Here is a 16,997-nt window from a genome sequence, read left to right as displayed (position 1 = left end):
GCTTCTCCAACTAGATTGGAAGCCCCTCAGGGCATAGATTCTCTCTGCCCCTATGTTCTCCTCAGCCCCTCACTCATCGCCGAGGGGCACAGAGTAGGCTCAACGTGGACCCGGACGTTCTCAAGAAACGCATCTTTTTTTTTTTAATTGACAATTATATTTTATTTTATTTTATTTTTTAAATTTATTTATTTAATTTATTTATTTCAGGCTGTGTTGGGTCTTTGTTGCTGCGCGGGCTTTCTCTAGTTGCGGCGAGCGGGGGGCTTCTCTTGTTGTGGAGCACGGGCTCTAGGTGTGCGGGCTTCAGTAGTTGTGGCATGCGGGCTCAGTAGTTGTGGCTTGCGGGCTCTAGAGTGCAGGCTCAGTAGGTGTGGCGCACGGGCTTAGTTGCTCTGCGGCATGTGGGATCTTCCTGGCAGGGCTCGAACCCGTGTCCCCCGCATTGGCAGGTGGATTCTCAACCAGTGCACCACCAGGGAAGCCCACAAGAAACGCATCTTGTCATGGGGACGTAACGTATAGTGCGGTGACTGGAGTTAACAATCAGACTGTGTTATAAATTGAAAGTTGCTGAGGCCTTCCCTGGTGGCGCAGTGGTTAGGAATCCGCCTGCCAATGCAGGGGACACGGGTTCGAGCCCTGGTCCGGGAAGATCCCACATGCTGCGGAGCAGCTAAGCCCGTGCACCACAGCTACTGAGCCTGCGCTCTAGAGCCCGCAAGCCACAACTACTGAAGCCAGCGTGCCTAGAGCCCGTGCTCCGCAACAAGAGAAGCCACTGCAATGAGAAGCCAGTGCGCTGCAATGAAGAGTAGCCCCCGCTTGCCGCAACTAGAGAAAGCCTGTGCGCAGCAACGAAGACCCAACGCGGCCAAAAATAAATAAATAAATATATTTTTTAAAAAAAGTTGCTGAGAGAGTCAGATGGTAAAAGTTCTCATCACAAGAAAGACATTTTGTAACTGTGTGGTGATGGATGTTAACTAGACTTGTTGTGGTGATCATTTTGCAATACGTACAAATATCCAATCCTTATATTGAAATTAATATGTGATATTCCACTTATATCGCAATTAAAGAAGTGCCCATTTGCCCCCCCCCCCCAAAAAAAAGAACTGAATCTTGCACCTTCTAGAATCCCAAGTTTGCATCCACGGCAGTATTTGTACACAGGCCTGGCTGTCTCTGGAGTCATGTTTCCGCAGAAAGCCAAATGTTTCCTGTATATATCTTCACACCCCAAATTAACTACCCTTTCAACTTCTGCTACAACTTTATCTCTCACTTGATGGCCATTTCCCACCAAGTTTTTATTGCTCCTCAACAGTAACTTTAGATGTGGCAGAGATGGAAATAAGAAACTTGTTTATTCCTTTACCTCAGCCTCAGTTGTCTATTCCTTTGATTTGTGTGAATCAAACTCACATCTCAGTAAAGTTACACACTTTTAAATATCTTGAAACTTTGTCTCACTTGTGAGTGGTCAAAATTACAAATGTTAAATCCCTGGATGCCAAGGGTCTACCCCAGGGATGGCAAATACCTGGCACGGATACTCTTACTGTTAGAACGACCCGTAGCAGACATCACTAGTCGATCATGGCTATCTTTCCCATCGAGCCAGGGCTTGGTCTCTGTCATCATGCTTTAGCACCCACCAGCAGCTGAGTGGACTGGCACGGCAGCTGGAATCCGTTTGCCCTTTCTGGGCTTCTCCAGCTGTTGAATGAATGGGTTCTCGATGGGAGACTGCAGCCCAAAGAGTGGCCATGGCTGGACAGATTTCACCCTGGAGTGGCTTCACAGCGAAGTGATGACCTAATGTTTCATTTATTTTTCTGCAGGAATATCCTGGGATCTTCTCTGATCTGTCAGCAGCCAAGGTGTTCGCAGGAAATTCAAGGAAAACAGGTCAGTGCTGGTCTGGGTCCACTGTGTGCTGGGACCTCTGAAAGTCTGCGTGTTATAAACTGTCTAAAGCCAGAGTCTCTCTTGCCCTTTGGCTTGGGGAGGGAGGATAGAGTGGGATGTTGACATTTCTTAGCTGTCTCTCTGCCCCAGCTCTCGACTTTGAATCGATAAGCTCCTTAAATGGGGCTTTGGGAGCCGGGAGAGATTTCCCTCCTCCCCACTGTTTCTGAATGGTGGCCGGCAGTATTCTTAATTTCTTTCTTGACCACCCTTATTGTAGGGAGGGAGCCTAGGGAAGCAGGAGAGGCCTGTAACTTCCTGCTTCCTGTCTCCTCCCACCAGCCGGCCAGAAAGGAATCTGTGGGAATCAGACCAATCCCACCTGTGTCCGTTCCTCTATCCTGGCTGCTGCAGGAATGCCCCTGGCCCTCCGGTGGTGGGCACCCTCTGCCAGGATGCTCGCTGGGGGTCCTCATCTCTGCTCCTGCAGGCTCCAGGGGTCTTGCTGGTAGCTTCGTTGTTCCTAGCACCTGTGCGTCGAGGCCCCTGCGGAGCTGGAGCTGGAGCTGGGCAGGAGCTACCCCGGTCGCTGGTGTGGATGGTACTGATTCAGGTTCCGGGGGTGCTGCGTACAGACCTGGGTCTTTTAATGTTTTAACTGATGTGTGTTTTATCCTGTGGCTTCCTCCTGCGGGGTGATCTGTAAATCTCTTACCTTCCAAGAACCCAGCTGCGTGGTGGTGGGGTGGTGTGGTGAGAAGGAGGGTGCTGGCTCTGTGAGTCCCAGCAGAGATGATCTGGAGTCCCGGGAGTGGCCGCGGACCTTTGACTGGCCTGCTGTGCTTTGCACATGATACTCAGATGCCAGGATTCATATTTGTCATTGTCATCATCGGCCACAGTTTCAGACTCTTTACCTATGTCCACAACTAATTTAATTTAAATCGTATTAAATCTTAATTTAAATCTCCTTTAGCTTTCATGAGAGTCCTGTGAGGTAGCTGTCATTTCCCCCCGTTTCACAGTGGCAGCAGCTAAGGTGGAGTGCAGGTCAGAGACTTGCCTAAGACCACGTCTTTAGTGCCAGGAGAGCAGCGGCTCACACCCAGGCCATCTGATTCCCACTGCCCCTGCCCTTCGCAGCAGACCTGCTGCAAGGAATCCGCTCCCCATCCCTCCTGGAGTCTGGAGTCTGCTGCAGCTGGGATGCAGGGCTCCCATTTTAAGTCTTCCCCCCTCCCCCTGGGGCTTGGGGGGTGTCTGCTTTCAATCTTGCTGCCCTGGGATTTGGGGCACCGCCTACGGGAGGACTGGCTGTGCAGCCAGGCACGAGGCCAGGACGAGGGAAACCAGTCTGCTGAAAATCAGGTGGCAGGGAGGAGGGACTTGAGGACAAGTGGGTGAGGGTCCTCGCAGCTCATGGCACGTCCCACCCCGTCACAGAGATCCACGGGGCCCGCCCTGGGGGGCCTCAAGGGAGGAGACAAATGGGCCTGCATCACCGGCCCTTTCTAGCCAGACGACTGTCCTCCTGTGCGTCTGTTTGAAGGCACAGTGAGGGAGACCTGCGTGAAGGCCTTTCCGGACAGGAAGTTTATCCTCTCCGAAGGCGTTGGCCTTCACAGCCTTTGGTTTGGCCGTTTCTTGTCCTGCGCTTGAGCCTCTGGGATGGTGACCAGCTCCCGGTCGAGCTTCTCGTCCCACCTCCGCCTGGTTAGGTCCCCTGTGGCAGGCTGGTTGGTTCTTTAGGCCGGTCTCCTCCCCGCCGTTGCTCAGATGCCTTCTCGCGCTGGTGACAGTGGTTTCTGAGTGGACGAAGGCCTGCCTGGGTCTCCGCTTCCGGTCTGGGGGCCTCCCCACCGCCGTCCTCTCACAAGAACCTGCTCTGCCCCTGGCCTCGGGGTGCACGGAGGAGGGAGGGCTGCGGTTCATGAGTGAGCCGGGCGGGGGGCGGACATTGTCCACAGAGACGCGCGCCGGTCTGGTTAGCGGCAGGGTCTCTGCCGGACTTCGTCCTGCACCAGCGCCTCTGCCGCCCCTTTCATTTTACCTGCCTGCTGCCCTAGCCCCACGCACTTGGGAGCGAGAGGCCCCATCGCTGGACCCGAGCCCAACGAATTCATAATTTCAGCTTCCGTCCGAGCCCCAGCCTGGTGAAATGAGAATATCTGCCTGGTGGAGGCCGGCTTCCACCCGCCCTCCCCTCGAACCAAAAAACACAACCCAAACTCAGCCCGCAGTGGCCGGTCTCCCGGAAGGGGCGGCCGGAAGGAGCGTGTCTGGGGGCTCACCGGTCTGCGCGGCGCTTTGGGCCCCACTTGGCGGCCACGTGTGGATGGGTTTTGAGTGTCTGTCGTTTAATGCTATCTGTGCTTTTGAGTTTACCAGCCGCCCCCCGCTCTGCCTTCCTCCCACTCCCCTTCCAGTGCCTAGAAATTTATTGCACTTTGAATACTTGCTTACTTTCCAAGAGCCTCGTGATCATTTCTACACCCAGTGTCAGCATTTGTTAAAATATCTGACCTTGTGCTGGAAACAGGAAAGGAGGCGGGGGAGGACCATCCAGGGGGCCTGAAGAGTCAGGCAGCTCAGCCGGTCCCCTGGAACCTCCCCCTTGTTGGGGAGGCTTGGCCGTCACTGCAGGAAGGCCGAGGGTCCCGCAACCTCCCGTGTAGGATCTTGGCGTGTTCCTGGCCTTGGCCTTGGCAGCTCAGGGCCGCTGCCAGCCCTCACAGCACCTTTGTGCAGAGTCGAAAAATGCCCTCCCTCAGGTGAACAAGAAAAATTAGAGTGAGCAAATTATTGTAAAACCTGAACAACGTCCCACTCTGCCTGGGCCGGCCTTCTGGAGCCCTGGCGGGCGGCGGCCCCGTACCTGTGCTGCATCCCAGCACGTCCTGTACTCCTCTCACCCCCAGGGAGGAAAGGGTGTCAGGTTCAGAGTCAGGGAGAGGGCCAGGGGTAGGAGCGGGCCTCTGAGAACAGTGGACCGACAGATGAGGGGAGTGGTCTCAGGGGGATGCTCAGAGCAAGGTAGGAACAGGGTGTGGCCACGCACTAGTGCGTGCGTGTGTGTGTCGGTGAGTATGTGTGTGCGTGTCCTAGCAAGTCTGTGTAGGGGGGAGTTCTCCCATATTGTTCCCTCAGCTGAGAGGCCCACCTGAGCCCTTTCAACGGGTCAGTATGTACCTGTGACGTGAATGCCCCCTCCTTGGAGGGGAGTGTGAAACAGACACAGTACCTGGCCGCCTGCCCCAGTGTGGAGGCTGAGGCTTCGGCCTGATGCTCTCCAACAAGACCCGGGGGCGTGGGGGGCAGAGAGGGTAGATCCTGCCCCAGCGAGTCCCCACCCTGCAGAAGGGCTCAGAGGGGCAGCGTGCCGGGCTGGGCGGGAATGGGGGGATGTGCACATGTAGAATGACACATCTTGTTTTAGAGAAAGTGAGGTAGAGGTCTGCGTTTGCAATTTTCCACTCGTCCCATCCTGGAAGAGTCTAAACAGCTTTGTTTAAAATCTGGACATGCAGATTGCAGAGTCCTGAGTGAGGAAGAGCCGTTGGGTCCCCCAGGAAGGCAGTTAGGTTTGAAGCCAGAGTTTGGCTCTGGATGCAGCACGTGGGACCAGAGGGTGGGGAGGGGAATCTCTCGGAGCATCCCCAGGCCATGAGTCACTCTGCATTAGCAGCCATGGCACAGGGGCTGCCACTTGCTTGCCGCTGAGATGGGCTGGGTGGGGAGGAAGCGCCGGACCAGGGCCACCCCCCACCATGCAGGCTGTGGACAGCAGAGAGGGAATCGGGGTGGAACCACCGTCTGGGCTCTGCCCCTCGCCTGCTGCAGACCGAGAAGCTGGAGATGGTGGTGGCTCGCTGGCCTGTGTCCGTGAATGTCTCCTATGAAGGGCAGTCATTCCCCACAGTGCAGGGAGACTGATACAGGGCGCTGGCCCATCAAGGACAGGGTTGGGTGGACCATTCTCTGAGGACCGGCGGAGGAACGCAGGGGAGACGGGGCTGGGCCTTGAGGGATGGGGATGCAGGGGTGGATGGCAAGCTGGGCGTGGCCCGGTGATTGGGCTGGAAGGGGGAGGAGCAAGCTGTCAAGGCGGGGCCTCTTCACTCTGGGGTACCTGAAATGTCCCCCAGAGGAGACTGATCTCAGCAGACTAGCAGTGGGGAGCTGGTGTTGGTCCCCGGACAGGGGAATGACAGGATGAAAATGGATTTTTCGGAAAAATAAGCTTGTCACGGAATCCAAGGTGAATTTTTTTAAAGTACTTTTTGTTGTTGTTGTTGCAAAAATAATACAAACTCCTTATAACCTTCAAGTGTTCCAGAACTGGTAGAAAAGGAGAGCCTCGTGTAATCCTGCCCTTCGGGAGCAATCGCTGTTAGTACTTTGGCTTATATTCCTTCTAGGTATTTTAATGATAGACTAGCATCCAGCTGTCTACCTATTATCTTGTCAATTTCTGTAAATAGCATTGTGTTACACTAACTGGAAACTTCTTTAGCCGTCTTCCCGCAGCGGTGCCCATAGCACTGGCCGGGGCTCAGCTGGTCCCATCACCTGAGCCTGTGAACGCGGTGGCAGTCACCTGGTGGCTCTGCAGGGCCTGGATGGTCCAGGAGCCCCTCTGGCACGCGTTGGGCTGGTGTTGGCTCTTGGCTGGGCCTCTCTTCCCCTCATGATTTCTCATTCTCAAGGGAACTGGCCTTTTAAGTGAAAACAGAATCTCCAAGACCCGTTGAGATGCAGGCTCCGAGGTCTCACAATGTAGCATCCACCTGCCGCTTGGTCAGAGCAAGTCACCGGACCCACTGGAACTCCAGGGCTGGGGCAAAGATGCCCCCTCTTGATGGGAGGACTGACAAAGTCTCGTCAAGGGCAAGTGTGTTCAGCGGTGGGAGGGCAGGGGTGTGCAGCCCCTGCACGGGCCCAGAAGGAGGAGAGCTAGAATGCTGGGGGCTAGACGCCACAGACCTTTGGAAGACAGCCCAGGCTCGGTCCCTCCTCAGCCCCCTCTGACCGGATGGGTCACCCAGGGAAACTGGCAAGGTGGGATGCTTTGTCCTCCTGCTGGCTTAGAGGTGTCATTCCAGGTGGATTCTGTGTGGATGTGTGTGAGGCGCTTGTCTGGCTGGAGGTGAGAGTGAGCTAGAGCACGGGCTTCGTAACGGACAGCTTCTCTGGCCCGAGGGCTGTGGAAGCAGAGCGGGAGCCTGCCTGCCCTCTGGAAGCTGCTGGCAGCTCGGCTGCTCGGTACCTGCTGCTAATTTTCATGGCATCTCCGAAGAATGTGCGTCAGTGAGTGAAGGGTCCCGATGAAAGCCAGCCAGTCACTCTAGACTCAGGCCTCTGCTGGGGACTCATTCATTCATTTGCCCAGCAAACAGGGCACCTCCTGTGCTCCAGCCTTTCTCCCCATCCCCTCCTACCCTCAGAGGTGGAGTAAGAAGACCCAGCCTGCAGGATCAGACTTCACTTCCCAGACAGCTCACAGTGGACTTAACATTCTGACTCCCCTTGACATACTCGTTTGTATAGTTTCCTCATCACCTGCCATGCGTGGTAGCTCTTCTTTCCTGGGAAATGCCTCAAATGGCAGAGACAGGAGGAAACATTGGGGCTGGGAGAGCCAGCTCCGGGTCATTAGGGAGTGCCACTTCCAGTTGCAAGGACGATGCTGCCATAGAGCCGCTGGAGGAGAAGTCCTCCCCGGGGCTCACACCCATCAAACTCCCCTCTCCCTGGAGCCCCCAGGCTGGCCTTGATGAACTGCACTTTCCTCGCGCGTCCGCCCCGTGTTCTTTTGCCTGTCAACGGCCTGGTGGTTTGTGCATTCATCAAACGAGAACAAAGGCTGAGAGGGCTTTCGCATTTGAAAACCCCTTGGTGTTTTATTTTTTCTCTGCCCCCGCTCAGCATCTCTTGGAAAAGAAATGTTTTGTGGCCGAAAGGTTCACTGTGAAACAGCGCAAGCTGCACAGCTCAGCCTCTTGGCCATTCTCCTCCTCCTCGGCTGTGCTGTGGGAGAATGGACGCAGCTCAGCGACAGGGCTTGGTGGGGAATGGGGGATGGGAGGCAGCCAGGAGCTGCAGCTGCCCTGATGCTTCCCTGGGTGCCAGGGGCGCCGGCATCGTGCTACCGTTGCAGGGTGCATGATATCTGATCAGCTCACGGGCTTAATGTATCCCGGTGCTTAGTGTTGAGGAGAACGTGCAGAGCTGACGCTGCAGACCTCGGAGAAATCTGGCATCACAAGCAAGGCAAGAAACCTCAGCCGCTCGTTTTGGCCAAGGAATTGGAAAGACTAAATGGAGGTCCTCAGCCTGTGCCAACTGAGCGTTTGCTGCTTTGAGGCGGATGGTAGGTAAACTGTCCATCAGCGGAGACCCAAGAGGCCTGTCTCTGACTCCTAACTTCCCTGCCCATGCCTCCACCCCCCAGTTCTGGTTCCCTGTGGCTGCGAGGATGATTCATGTACTTCCGTATCATCAAGAGTTATAATATCACTTCATCAGCAAGTGAATGACCACTTTGTTTTATGTCTAACTCCTTGGGGGAGAAACACAGTCTAGGAAAGAAAGAGGAGTTTTTTTTTTTTTTTTGGCATGCGGGATCTTAGTTTCTCGACCAGGAATCGAACCCATGCCCCCTGCAGTGGAAGCGCAGAGTCTTTTTTTTTTGTATAAATTTATTTATTTTATTTATGTATTTTTGGCTGTGTTGGGTCTTCATTGCTGCACATGAGCTTTCTCTAGTTGCGGCGAGCGGGGGCTACTCTTCGTTGTGGTGCACGGGCTTCTCATTGCAGTGGCTTCTCTTTGTTGTGGAGCACGGGCTCTAGGCGTGCGGGCTTCAGTAGTTGTGGCACGCAGGCTCAGTAGTTGTGGCTCGTGGGCTGTAGAGTGCAGGCTCAGTAGTTGTGGCGCACGGGCTTAGTTGCTCCGCGGCATGTGGGATCTTCCCGGACCAGGGCTCGAACTCGCGTCCCCTGCATTGGCAGGCAGATTCTCAACCACTGCGCCACCAGGGAAGTCCCACTGCTGGCCACCCTGACTCTGCGAGGTTCCGAGGCGTCTTTGAGCCCCGGTGCTCTGTGTGGTAAGAGCTTCAGCCGACGTTGGCTTAGGTAAGTCCCACACCTCTTCTGTTCTAGGCTACCAAAGGCCTTCTCGATTTCATCGGGTTCTCCCATTTCCCCCCGAGGTTCGGCCCTGCAGCGTCCATGGCACCCAGGCATGGGCTCTGAAGGCCGAGTAGGAAGGGGTGGGATTGCTGTAGCCAGAGTCCTCAATGTAGGGCTTGGAGGAGAAGCCAGGCTGACCGGCTGAAGCCTCATGCCTGACGGTCACACCTAATTTGGAAGAAAAACGATGTTACCTCTGTTTCATCATCCACTTTCATCACTGCTTATCCAAATGGTTGATGGTGCCGCGCCTGTGAGCGAGGTGGGGGGACCTGACGCTCTCTCCGTGGGCCGGGGTGAGGGAGGATGCCAGGCTGGGGAGGTGAGCCCCACCCTGACTCTGGGGCAAAGGGGAGGTGATTCCTTAGACTGTGGGCCCTTTCTCCTTGGGACCCCCACCAGAGAGTGCTAAATCTTCAATTTGCCAAAAATTAATTTTCATTGCCAAAAAATCCTCAAGGGCATTCACCAGAGGGATGGTGCAGCTTTAAAGAAATACCTAAGAGGGTATATCTATCTAATGATGGTGGTTGTTTTAAACCAAGTCTCTTTAACATTCCTGATTCATGTCAGGAACTAAAGCATTCCGTGCTGCCACATCCTAAAGCCGGTGGTGCAGGGGACCGGGGGCCGGTCTCCACCGACCCTGGTGTTTCTGAGACCCTGCAGCCTCCCCCTCCGCCAGCCCTGCCCTCTGAGCAGTGCAGTGTTCGTGCAGCCAGAGGACTCCGGCGACTCAGGACTCGTGCAGCCTCCGGGCATTGGTTCTCTGCCAGGCAGGGGCATTCTGACCACTCGCCTCAATCTCTGTCTCTATCTCTGCTGAAGAGCGGAGGCCTGGATTTTCCCCTCCACTGATGCTCTGCCTGTTTTCTCATTGCCCAACACTTGGTGGGCACGCCGATCGTTTTTGAATGCGTGAATACTGCATTTGCGACATGAAAAGAAACGTGTCCCACATCCGACCCATTTCCCCGGACACTTGGAGCACTTGCCTGATGTAAAACCGTCCCATCTTCACAGTTGCAGGGGTGGGAGATGTCTCTGGGGAGGGCGCAGGACTCTCAAACCAGGAGCTTCTTATCAAGGCGTCTGCAGCTCAGGGAGGGGGCCTTATCGCTACCTTTCCCGAAGGGGCCGACAGGAAGTCGTGGGCAAGAGGAGGCCGCTGCTTGGAGGTTTCACGGCGAGGAAACTGAGGCTGGCTTCCCCAGGAGCTCCAGGCAGTTGAGTGGAGGAGGCTGGAGCCAGCCCTTCCAGATCCCGACCCTGGATTCTGCCTCTCTTATCCCCCGCCCCTCCCCTCACCTGCTCCCACCTTCCTCAGCTCCCCCAGGGGTGCCTCAGAGGTAACCTCACAGGGCCAGGGGGGCAGCATTGTAGGAAAATATGCACCCAAAATGGCCAAATCCCTGAGGACTTGAGAGAGGCACGTGTGGGGTTATTTTGGGTTTGGTGGGCCGGGCTCGGATCTCTCTGGCATTCCTGGCCGCTGGCCTCTCAGAATTGACCAGAATGGAAGGATGATAAAAATCAAGGCCCCAGGAATAGCTCAAGAATTTGCTCATTCGTGACCCCTGTAAAGAGGTGCCGCTCAGCCCAGAGCCCACAGCAAGGCTGGGTCTGAAGGAGGTGCTGGAAAGCGGAGGGGAAGAGGAGGAAGGTTTCAGACAATTTCCTCTTCTTCCGGGCAGGAGCGGGTGGGAGCTCAGGGCTGGTTCGGGGCCAGTCTGATAAGGAGCCAGAGGAGCGTCCCTCCCCGCACCAGCTCGTCCCTGCCTCTCGGGGGTCGCCTGGTAACACCCACTGGCCAGGTCAGTGCAGCCCTCTCTCTGATCTCTCTGCTCTGTTTCTCTGTCCCTCTCGGACCTAGGCAGGCTCGGGGCAGCTCTGGCCTTGCAGCTTGGGGAGCCTCATCTCTCCCTCCCTTCCCCAGAGTCAGGCCCAGAGACGCTTTTGCTCAGTGCGCGTGAAGGGGGCGCGTAGTGAGCACGCATCCTTAGCAGGTCAGGAGCCCGGTGATGCCAGGCATCTGCCTCTGCCCTGGAGGAGCCGGCACGGGTGTGTAGAGACCCGTGTAGATGTGCACTGACCCGTGATGCCATCCGGAGCCGTCCGTGGTGCTGGAAGGGCGGTGGGGATCATAGCAGGTGAGTGGTCAGCGGAAAGAGCAGCCCGGGGCAGTCAGGACACCTGGCTGGCCCTGGGTCAGTCACGTCACTTCTCTGGGTTTTTCGTGTGTAAAGTGAGGAGTCTGTGATCCCCAAGCCCCTTCTGGCTTGAGAGTTACCTGGTCCCAGGAGCCGCGGGGAGGAAGACCCCTCTCAGACGGGTAGGGTGTTTTTGTTGCCTCCACTCTCTGTTCCAAAGGGGGGGTCCAAGGGTGGGCGTCTCAGCTGGCTCATCCCCATGGGGACAGGCTGAGGGCTCAGATGTCACAGCTGGGCCTCAAACCTCTCTTCTGTTCTCTGGACCCTCCTGCTTATGCAAAGTCTGACTTTAAATTTTTTTTTTTTTTTTAATAAATTTATTTTATTTTTGGCTGCGTTGTGTCTTCATTGCTTTGCGTGGGCTTTCTCTAGTTACTGTGAGCAACTACTCTTGGTTGCGGTGTGCGGGGTTCTCACTGTGGTGGCTCCTCTTGTTGCAGAGCACAGGCTCTAGGCACACGGGCTTCAGTAGTTGTGGCACACGGGCTCAGTGGTTGTGGCTCGCGGGCTCTGGAGCACAGGCTCAGTCGTTGTGGCGCACGGGCTTAGTTGCTTGGCGGCATGTGGGATCTTCCTGGACCAGGGCTCGAACCCGTGTCCCCCGCATTGGCAGGCAGACTCTCAACCACTGCGCCACCAGGGAAGCCAGCAAAGTCTGACTTTAGGTTCAAGAAAATAGTTGCCCTTGTCCAGGATGAGGTGGTTGCCCCTTGGCCTACAAGATGAGGTCCGAGGGGCTGAGCGAGGCTTGCAGAGTCTGCAGTGACCTGGAGCAGGGTCCAGCCTCCCTGCTCCCCACTTGCGGCCACTGTGTCCCGTTTGTCTCTGTAACGCCCTCCACACGGGTTCTCATTGCCCATTGTTCTTGTCATTGTCTGCCTGGCTTGGAACTCCCCTCCCATCCTGCATGTTTTTTTCTCTTATGAGCATTGTTTTACCAAATCTGAAAACTCAGTCAGCCATTACTTCTTCAAGAATTTTTTTTTTTTTTTTTTGCCATGCTGCACGGCTTGCGGGATCTTAGTTCCCCAACCAGGGATCTAACCTGGGCCCCTGGGTGGAAGCCCAGAGTTCTAACCACTGGGCTGCCAGGGAATTCCCTCTTCAAGTTGTTTTTTTTTTTTAAATTTATTTATGGCTGTGTTGGGTCTTAGTTTCTGTGCGAGGGCCTTCTCTAGTTGCGGCAAGTGGGGGCCACTCTTCATCGCCGTGCACGGGCCTCTCATTATCGCGGCCTCTCTTGTTGCGGAGGACAGGCTCCAGACGCGCAGGCTCAGTGATTGTGGCTCACGGGCCTAGTTGCTCCGCGGCATGTGGGATCTTCCCAGACCAGGGCTCGAACCCGTGTCCCCTGCATTGGCAGGCAGATTCTCAACCACTGTGCCACCAGGGAAGCCCCCCTCTTCAAGTATTTTTCTGTTCCCCCTTCTCTCTCCTCTCTTTCTAGAACTTCAACTACGTGTATATTAGACTGTTTGATATTGTCCTGTAGGTTGCTGATTCTCCATTAATTTTTTTCCATCTTTTTTCTTTCTGTGCTTCATCTTGGATAGTTTCTAGTGTTAATATCTTCAAGTACAATTATCTTTTTTTCTGCAGTGTCTAATCCAATGTTAATAAGTCCCATCCAGTGTATTTTTCATTTCAGATATTGGGTTTTTCATCTCTAGAAGTTCCATTTGAGTCTTTTTTTTATATCTTTCATTTCTCTTCACATCAAGCTTATGTTTTCCTCTACATTCTTGCGCTTATGGAACATACAATAGCTGTATTCTTTTCACCCTTGTTTACTGGTTTCATCATCTCTGTCGTTTTTGCGTCTGTACTATTGACTGCTTTTCCTCCTGGTTATGGCTCATATTTTTCTGCTTCTTTGAATGCCTGCTAGTTTTTGATTGGATGCCAGACATTGTCAATTGAGCGTTGCTGGATTTTGTTACATTCCTTCAAATAGTATTGGACTTTATTCTGGCATGCATTTTAACTGCTTGGGATTGGTTTAATATGTCTGAGGCTTGCTTGTAAGCTTTGTTAGGGTGCATTAAGCCTTCAGACTAGGGCTAATTTAGCTTCACTACTGAGGCACCACCCTCTGAGGACTCTACCCAGTGCCTTGTGTGTCACGAGCTCTTCTGCTCTCGTTGGTGGGAATGTGGCCTGAGTGAGCTCCGCAGATTGGCTGGCCCATTGCTTTCTGTTGGTTCTGTTCCCAGGCTTGTGGTGTTTTACCCTACACTTGTGTGGGTCAGCCGGAGATGCCAGGGGACTCTTCTCCAGAGCCCCCTCTCTGTGCAGTCCCCTTCTCTCCAATGTTCTGCCCTAAAAATTCTATCTCTATGAACTCCAGTTTCTGTCTCCTCGACTCGGTGGGACCAGTGGACCCCGTGAGGATTCCTTGTCCGCAGCTGCTGTGTGGACGCTGCCTCCATGCAGTAAGCTTGGCCATCATAGGACTCCCTCTCTTGTTTCCTTCTCTCAGGGATTACAGTCTAGTGCTGCCTGCTGTCCGGTGTCTGAAGCATTTGTTTCGTGCCTTCTGTCCAGCTTTCTAGTTGTTTAGGGGGCAAGGGTGAAGCCAGTCCCTCTCACTTCACCGTGGCTGTAATCTGAGTCTAGCATTATTGGAACACTCACCTTGGGCATCGTTACCCTCTGGGGCAGGTGTCTCTAGTCAGCTTTCCTATGGGAAGGACCCCATTAGCCGTGTGTTCTTTCCCCCGTGTTTCATCTGGTTTGTTTTTTTAATCTCTCCACACAGGCTGTCTCCCTGAGCACAAAGGTGATACGGTATTTCCCTTAGCATCCTTTGTACCTAGCCCAGTGCCTGGCACATAGGAGACAGCTCATGTTTGTGGACCAAATGAATAAATGAGAAGAAACGGAAGAAACTATAAGCTAATTGTGCCGTGTGGTTGCTAAGAAAAACAATGCTGCCCTGGATATGATGTTTAGACCCTCTTTGTGCTCTGTGGAGCTTATAGCACATCTGCATCTGGGTTTTGTTAATTCTGGTTGGGACACTGGCAAATCTGAATTCATCCAGAGGAGGGTGACTAAGATGGTGGAAGCTACACCACGTGCGGACTGGGTGAAGGATTTGGGAACGTTCCTTTTGTCTGGAAATTATTTTTATAGAGTGTTATGGGCAGGGAGGGGATGCACAATAATGGTCTCCTGACATGTGCAGGATTGATGTGGAATAGGAGGGTCTAAACATGTCCTATGGCTTCAAAGCCTAAATACCCAGGTGCCTAGGACCCATGGGTGAGGGGATTCAAGGAGGTCAGACATGGGCCCAGTTCCAGGAAGAACTTTCTAACAGCTGGAGCCATCCAGCAGAGGAGGAATGGGCTACCTTGGGAGGTAGTGAGCTCCCCATCACTGCTGGGGTTTAAGCAAAGACTGATAGTGATTGGGGATTTTGTTTGGGATGAAGAGTAGATACAATGTTACACGAGATACTCTCTAAGATACTTTTCTACTCAATGATGTTAAATGTTACTCCTCCTTTTGAGCCCATGATTCATCCGCCCTTGCAACTCCGCATCCTCCGCACACACGCACGCACGCACGCATGTACACACCTGTGCAAGCGTGTTCAGAAAACACACCTGAAACATGCTCCTTACTACTCTTGTGAAACTCCTTGCAGCCTCCATCGCCGGGCCTCGCCTGGGGCCCCTGCAGACTGGCCTCCCGCTGCCGGTGCTGGGCCCCGTCATCCCCCTTCAGCCTGCCTGGCACCGCGTTGATCCGGGCTGGCCCTGTGTCAGCGCCTCGTCCCATTGTCTCCTGTGTCTGGACACACAGTGCCTTTGAGGCAGGATGACTGTGAGCCTCCTGCACAGCGAAGCCTGGCGGCCTCGCTGCAGCGCTTCCCGTGCTGGTGAGCGTGGCTCTGCACAGGCACCTCCGCTCTTGACTGCTCGTTGGCTTGTTGCTCTGGGTCCTGGGTCTCTTCCCCCGCGGGGCCCCTCCTCCCTGGACTGGACGCGCCCGGGAGGTCTCAGCCCCAGGTTGAAGATGCTGGGGAGCCTGTTGAACGGTGGTCCTGGCAGATCCTCAAGGGAGTCCTCAAGCACCTGCCTCTTCCCCTTTCTAAGGATGCAGCCCAGGAAGGACGGGCGGGGCTGCGGCTCGGTGGCTTTGGGGGAGGGGAGGGGGACAGCTCAGAAGGGGTCCTGAGCCAAGGGCCTGTCTCCTGCTTCCCCGAAGCTGTTGTCCCACCTCTGCATGGAAGGAGCCCGGTCAGGTCGCTTGTAAGCGGTCACAGCTGGGCAGGCTCTGGGGCAAGGGCTTTGCAGAAAGAGAGATCTTAAAAGAAAGAAAGAGAGATCTTCCTGGCAGCCGAGTGCTGGGCTGCGCCCCGAGTGAGAGACCTGAGCTCCGGGAACCTCTCTCCTGGTGCACCGCTCCCTTCCCCTACCGGGCGAGCCAGGCACCGCCATGGGCATAAGGAGCGCTCTTGAACTGGGGACTCTCTGGCCCTCTTAGCCTTGGCCTCCAGACCAGTTTGACCTGCAGGAGCCTCCGTTTCTTCCTTTGCGAGATGGGAGGAACAGTGGCTCTCCGGGGAGCTGGAGGATGGCCTGTTTGCAGGACTTTCTTTCGTGTCCGAGGCTGCCGGGTCCCCAGAGCAGCTATCACCAGCCCGAGCAGTGTGGGCTTGGCCTCTTCCTCAGCCAGTGCTCAGAACCCTTTGTGAATGAGCATCCTTTCTCCCTTAACGGAGAGGGAATGTTCTTTGGAGACCGGTGTACCTGGAGGGCTGGCACCTGCCTGCATTCGGGCTCACAAAGCCCACGCCCCCTGGAAAGGGGTCCTGGGGAGAGGAGGTGCATCGCTCTGTGTGCGTTCTGTCTGTCCAGTGCCCAGATGGCGTCTGGCACAAAGCAGGCACTCAGGAGCCCTTGATGACCGAATGAAGTCGTCCCTGCATCCCCATGGCTGGGCCGCGCTCCAGTCCAGAGGTGCTTCAGCGGGAAGCGGTGCACCTGGGCCTCACACTGTTCGATGGGAAACCTGAGTGTTGTGTCTCGTTTCCTACTTGTTCAGTTGGAGGGTGCCAAGACCATAATAAAAGCAATGGTATAATCACCGCTAATATCGCCGGAGCGCATTCTGTCATGATCTGCAGGATTTTGGCCTAATTCTTGAAATGCACTCACTGGAAAGAAGTTTCCTGAACTTGTTCTCCATTCCCCGTGGCTTTTTGCACCTACTCCTGACTTCTACCTTGGAACACATTTGCCTCTGCTGTGAAGATAATAAAAATATATTCAGTATTTTTGTCAGTCTTATCTGTGGTAGCTGTTGTCTACACGCTGCTTTAGGTCAACACGTATTTTACTGAGGATTTTTGTATGGGTGGTCTTTCTATTCTCTGTGTGGTTATCCGTGTGGGACTTTCTCATTTATGCTCTGACAGGCATTTACTGGGCACCTGCCGTGTGCAAGGGATTCTGTGGCGAACAGCACCAGGCGTGCCCGCAGGTCCGAGGGCCTCAGACTGGTCCTTGGAGGCAAGGACTGTCTGTGTAAACCCCTCTCTGTGGTGTCCTGTTAGCACTCAGGGTCCCCACCCCAGGACCGAATAAGTAATTATTCAGTTGGTGCTGGATAAATAATTTTGGGGTCTTCCATTTCTATAGGGCGCCCCACTGTGAAAGCACCAAAGAAT

General features: G+C 54.6%; 1 protein-coding gene across 1 annotated transcript in view; it reads left to right on the top strand.

Moving 5' to 3' along the window:
- Window positions 1–16,997, top strand: part of TSPAN9 (tetraspanin 9) — a 181,243-nt gene that overhangs the window by 4,763 nt on the left and 159,483 nt on the right. Inside the window, exon 2 of the mRNA XM_082421134.1 lies at window positions 1,848–1,914. The gene's annotated coding sequence lies outside the window, so the exon portion shown is untranslated. The remainder of the gene's footprint in view (window positions 1–1,847; window positions 1,915–16,997) is intronic.

This window comes from Balaenoptera physalus, assembly GCF_965194825.1.
Source record: "Balaenoptera physalus genome assembly, chromosome: 13".
Classification (NCBI taxonomy): domain Eukaryota; kingdom Metazoa; phylum Chordata; class Mammalia; order Artiodactyla; family Balaenopteridae; genus Balaenoptera; species Balaenoptera physalus.
The sequence above is the reverse complement of the archived record's forward strand: the minus strand, read 5'-3'. Positions and strand labels throughout refer to the sequence as shown.